The following is a 6,819-nucleotide window of genomic DNA, read 5'->3' on the forward strand; positions in this document are numbered from 1 at the left end:
GTTATAGCCAAGATGGCAGTTATGGAGCCATTGCAGATTTCCAATGTAGCAGATATGTAATTGTTAAAAAGGACGTCAAACATTAAGGCAAGGCAAACATCTTAAGTCATATACAATATGATTGCAGGAAGAAATTTAAAATCTCACAGCTGTTTCTGGGATATACTGTCATCAGAGACAAGTTGGGGGGAAAAAATATGGAAAATGAGAATGGTATATATCAATAAGATAACATAGAGGAAAGGAGTAAAAGAATAAGGAGATGGAAAGAGAGAAGAAAAAAAGGCATAAAAGCTCATAGTTCAACTTTCTGAAGTTATAGAAACCAAAGCATGAGTCTTTAGTGCAATTCTGCATATATCCATGTGGGTTGAAGTCCTTATTAAATAGACCTCCCCTAACTTGCCTAATAAAAACGGTGGGAGATCTATTCTCTGGTATACACCCCTATTCGCTTTAAACATTAAGGGCCTCCCTAAAGTTTTCTTTCAAATTGTAGAGTCCAATTTCCCACGTAACCATAAGTACCTTCTATCTTTAATAAATTCCAACTGAATGTATATATATATATATATATATATACATCATCATCGTCTTTAATGTCCACTTCCCATGCTAGCATGAGTTGAATGATTTGACTGAGAACTGGCAAGCCAGAAGGCTGTATCATGCCCTAATCAGATCTGACAAGCTTTCTACATCTCGATGCCCTTCCTAACGCCAACCACTCCAAGAGTGTAGTGGGAGCTTTTCACATTCCACCGGCATGAGGGCCAGTCAGGTGGTACTAGCATCAAGCATACTTGAATGCTGCTTTTTACGTGCCACTGGCACAGGAGCCAGTCAGGTGGCACATATATATATATATAGATATATATATATATATATATATATATATATATATATATATATATATATATATATATATATATAACATTAGTCAGCAGTAATGGTGGTGTTGTCTCTTTGCATGGCTGTGTAGTGAAGAAGTTCAGTTTGCAAACCACGTGGAGTCAGGTTCAGTCCCACTGCACAGAGCTATGGGTAAGCATCTTGTACTATACCACTAGGCCAATCAATACCTTTTAGGTGAATTTGGGAGAGAAAGCCCATGTTTTATGAATGTATGTATGTATGGATGTATGGATGGATACCTGTATTTCAAGGAGTTAAGCTTGTCACATTCTGTATCACACTGAATCTCTCTGAGAACCACATTAAAGGCATGAATTTCTGTGGAGTGCAAGTCAACTTTGCAAGCAGGCCATTCCTCTGATCGGATCAACTGGAACACTCATTACAGTAACCAATGGCATGCCAATTAGTGTGCACGTGCATGTGTGTCTTTGTGTTTGGCCCACCCAGCATTTGACAACAGCTGTTGGTTTCTTTATATTCCTATACCATAGGGGTTTGTTGAAAGAAACAACTAAATAACAGACTTGAAAAATAAGTACTGGTGTCAAGGTGTTCAATTAAACCTTTCAAGGCAGTGGCCCAATATGACAGCAGTCTGTGACCGAAACAAAAGATATGAAGTACTGAAGGCCAATTTCAAAACACTGAACCTTATAAAGGAGATGACAGAGGACCAAGGAATACAGTGCATTGCTGTACTTGAGAAGAACTGCCCACCACAAAAAAATTGAGATCCTGAAACCAAAGTGCCATGTAAAAAGCATTGGTATGAGTGCTAGCACTGGTAAAAGCACTGGTGCTGGTGCCACATATAAAGCATGGGTTAAGGTGCCACATAAAAAGCACCCAGTACACTCTGTAAAGTGGTTGGCATTGGGAAGGGCATCCGTCCATAGAAACCAAGCCAAAACCAACTATGGAACTTGGTGTAGCCCCTGGCCTTGCCAGTTCCTGTCAAGCCATCCATTCCATGTCTGTTGATGATGGTGATGATATATCCTTATTATATATGCCGAATAGAGTATTGCTCAGTATATAGTATTTTGGCTAATAAAGGTGAGTAATGGTTTGGGTGTAGACACAAGTAAGAATATGATGATTTAATCAAACCCCAGGACTTGAAAAGATGCGTATTTTATTGGGCCTGGAAAAGCAATGATAATGACAATATAAAATCTGTAACAGGCAGAAACATTCAAATAAATAGAACAAAAATTTGGTATATTGCCAAAACAACTGTCCTAATTATTACAGAAGAATTTAGAGCAGTCAAAAGAAAAAGAAATATTTTAAATAAGTGACTCACAATTAGTGAGTCCTGGAACATACTATTAAGAAAAAACTGCATATTATAATGTAACAATCCTACTAATAATAAGTCTATTGTAGGTTAGGGCTACAGAATGACATTGGAGAACATAAATATAGGAGAACACGTATTTAAAAGATATAATAACAAGAATGATTTCTAAACTAGATGTCTGTTCATTTATTCTGGGAAGTGGGATGTCATTAATAACCCATTACCTACCAGTGATCTCATATGAGATCACTTAAAAATTACAAATTTCGTAATTATCTGTCAATATTTACACATATCTAACCTTTTTACTATATCTACTAAGTATATTTCTCTGATATTCAAATGAGGTTTGCTAATTTTTCACCCAATATCTCGCTTATTTCTATTTAAAATGTTATTTTGATCATTCCAACGTGTTTCTAAGGCTGTTTTATGCTAGAAATCAAAGTTTCATAAAAAAATTCCAGTTAATAGAATTATGGGAGGTAATGGGTTAATCAAACCAACTCCAGTACATGGTTGTCTCTCTTTTCCTTTTTCTTTCTGTCTAACTTTTGTACATGTATTTACAGGATAGCTTGCATAAGAGCTTCACAGAAACAGGCCTTCTGCTCGTCTGTCAATCTTACTTTTACTTGTGGAACATAGAGAGCATACAAATGGTCATGTTGAGAAGTAATGTTTTTTTATAAATTTAATTATCATATTAATCTCATTTTCTTAATTAGTACTCACTTCCCTGCCAAAAGTCTATTTCCACAATTCAATGCAGAGTTTTAACACTTAAAAGTTAGATCTTTTTTTTACTTTCACTGGCTTTGGTCACTGAAATGTGGCTATGCTGGGGAACCAATCAGTGATTCTAATCATCATTTTAATGTCCCCTTTTCCATACTAGCATGGATTGGACAGAATTTCTTGAGGCAGGTTTTCTATGGACAAATGCTCTTCCCGTCACCAATTCTCACCTGCTTCCAAGCAAGGTAATATTTCCCCATGGCTAGACATACTCTCACAGAATATTGAAATGAATGATACTGCTTGTATGGCAGTGAGACACAACTATTACATGAGGTTGAGACAAAGAAAAACACACGCACAATGAGCTTCTTACAGTTTCTTATTTCTTTATTGCCCATAAGGGGCTAAATATAGAGGGGACAAACAAGGACAGACAAAGGGATTAAGTCGATTACATCAACCCCAGTGCGTAACTGGTACTTAATTTATCAACCCCGAAAGGATGAAAGGCAAAGTCGACCTCGGCGGAATTTGAACACAGAACATAGCGGCAGACGAAATACCGCTAAGCATTTCGCCCGGCATGCTAACGTTTCTGCCAGCTCGCCGCCTTTACAGTTTCTGTCTACCAAATCCACTCACAATTCTTTGGTCAGCCTGGGGCTATAGTGGAAGACACATGCCAAAGGTGCTACACAGTAAAACTGAACCGAAAGCCATGTGGTTGAAAGGCAACCAATTACAATATTTAATTGATACACATATAAACAGACCAGGAGGAGATTTAAGATACCCCCCAAGTACAATTATATTTTTTTTATAAAATTAACAAAAGTGTTATGTCAGTATTCATTATTGGCTGAAAATATTGAATAACACCTACTTTCCACACCCCTTTCAAGACCCTTTGTTGTCTTCTAAATGTACAAACTTAATTTTTTGTTTGAACTGGATGTTTACATATTGGTTTTGTAGATCTATAATAGTCAATATTGCAACGTACAACAAAGGAACAATAGAACAGTTACAACCTACCCGAACAACTAAAAGAGAACAAAATAAGGTAAAAAAAAACAACCAACATTTTTCATTTTCATGTTAATTTTTTCCAATTACAAATATGATTGTAACATCTGTTGAATAAAATGGCGAGCATTTTTAGTTATTTCTGTATATTCTTAGCAAAATGATTCCATTAAGCTTCTGAATCTAATAACCAGTGAACACATTTACAGTATATATTGTTACTCTAACTACTATACTACACACATTAATATGAGGTGTGTTTAGATGCACACTCTTGTACATACACAGGAACATAGACATAGGTAAGTATACACATAAACAGATACACACACACACACATATATATACACACACATATATATATTTATATATATATATATATATATATATATATATATATATATATATATACCAACATAAATATGCACATAATTGCACACAAGTGCATGCATATATACAGGGGCAGATGTGGTTGTGTACTAAGATGTTAGCTTCCCAACCACATGGTTCTGGGTTCAATCCACTGCATAGCACATTGGGCAAATATATTCTACTATAGCTTCAAACTGACCAAAGCCTTGTGAGTGGATTTGGTAGATAAAACTGAAAGAAGTACATCATTTATATATAAATGTGTGCGTGTGCACACACACACATGCTCGCATGTTACTGATTCCTTGCCCTGACATCATCTGATGGTTATAAATTGAGTTTCACTATAACACAAACTGTCTTTCATTTTCAATTTTCTGCAAAAATGTCTGGTCATGAGGAAAATATTACTTTATTTGGAAACGGGTGAAGGCTGGCAATAGGGAGGGCATCCAGCCACAGAAAATCTGCCTCAACAAATTCCATCCAATGCATGCTAGCATGGAAAAGTAGATGTTAAATGATGATGATTATGATAATATATATGAATACATTCACACACAGATTCATTTGCTTGTTTCAGTCTTTGGACTGCAGCCAATAAATCGACTCCAGTATTTATTTTTTTTAAGCCTGGTATTTATTCTATCAGTCATTTACGCCAAACTGCTAAGTTACAGGGATGTAAACAAACCAACTCCAATTGCCAAGTGACAGTGGGGAACACACACAGATATATATATATATATATATATATATATATATATATATATATATATATATATACTTAAAGTAAATTTAAAGAAGTGGAACAGGTAAAATGTAATCTACATATGTTTCATTAGGTCGAAATTTCAGCCTGATGAGCTGAGGAGAATTTGTTGTACAACAGTTGCATAACGAGTTTCAGTTAGTTAAAAAACATATGAAGCTTACATTTTACCTATTTCACTCCTTTAAATTTGGAATTTTATTCACACCTTTAGCAGCATTAGTTGCTAAGAGTGAGTTGTGTAGAAACTACCAACTGATTGGAATTCTTTATAACCTTGATATGGGAAAAAGTGTGTAACTCTTAATGCCAATAAATTGTTATTGTATCTTATCGCACACTATCCACTTTTTGTTCACTATAATAACCACCTACTGCCTGAAGCTTACAAACTTCCTACACTCAGACACCTGGATCATATTTGCATATTGAAATATAAATACTAGTATATATTATTGATGTCAAATTGTGTTTGTGTCTTTAAATACTTGGAAGCTGCAGTATTTTGTCCAGAGAAGGTCTCTTTAAAGACAGTGTGTTAAAAGACGCCATATATGTCAAAGCCAAGTAAAATGAATCAACCTGGAGATGCACAAGTATGACAGGGGTGATCCATTTCACCTGGTTTTGAACTATACAGCATTTTTTTTTAACATTCTACATCTTCAAAGGGACTTTCTCTGGATGAAACACAGCAGTGTAAAAGCATTTAACAACACATATACAATAAGTGACATCAATAGTGTTTACATCATAGAGCTGCTTCTGACATAAAATTATTGTGGGTGTGTGCATACAATGGGCTTCTTTCAGTTTCCATTTACCAAAATCCACTTACAAGGCTTTTGTCAGCTTGTAGCTATAATAGAAGACACTTTTCCAAGGTAGCATGCAATGGGACTGAACCCAAAACCACATGGGTTGGAAAAAGATGAGTATTCAGTTCCTTAAACATGTGAACCATCTACTCATTGATTTAGCATGTAAGAGCTGGACATTTCATTGACACATGTACCCTTAATGCTATTCTCAGTGTGATAAGCTGGAACTTAAAATTACAGATATAATCAATCCATTTCACAGGCTTCTTCACGGTTTCCATCTACTCAGTTACACTTAACAAGTCTTGGGCCCACTTGATTCTATGGTAAAAGACATTTACCCAAGATACCATACAGTCGAACTGAACCCAGCACCTAGCGATTGCAAAGAGACCTTCTTAACCATTCAGCCATGCTGTATCTATGTGTATGTAAGTGGGTGTACTTGCATGTGTTCAAAGACATCTATGCACTCAGCCACAGGTAAATGTACAGAGAAAGGGCAGAATGAGATGATTGGGCACAACTGTTTGGAGGCTGGTGATTTGGCACAGCTGACTGGACAATGAACCTGTTTTGCAGACAGTACATTTTAGTAATGGAGGCAAACATACATACACCTGCACAAGGAAATATACACATATACACATACACACACACATATATATATACTATAAAAAGAGACATCCACTGAAGTGAAATCATTTTTGAAAAACCTACAAGAATAGGTGCAAGCGCTAATATTTATAAAACATGTGACATATTAATAAAAATCTGCAAATGTACAACCATCCAGATATCTGAGTACCTTATTATTGTTTCTCATATAATTCCTGTACATCACCTCCAAACCTTCCAATATATAT

The 6,819-nt window shown here is 35.7% G+C and overlaps 1 protein-coding gene across 1 annotated transcript in view; it reads right to left on the reverse strand.

Annotated features, from left to right (window-relative positions):
• Positions 1 to 6,819, reverse strand: part of LOC106882607 (signal peptide peptidase-like 3) — a 344,505-nt gene that overhangs the window by 50,729 nt on the left and 286,957 nt on the right. The gene's annotated exons all lie outside the window — the stretch shown is intronic.

The sequence above is a fragment of the Octopus bimaculoides genome, chromosome 1, assembly GCF_001194135.2.
Source record: "Octopus bimaculoides isolate UCB-OBI-ISO-001 chromosome 1, ASM119413v2, whole genome shotgun sequence".
NCBI lineage: Eukaryota > Metazoa > Mollusca > Cephalopoda > Octopoda > Octopodidae > Octopus > Octopus bimaculoides.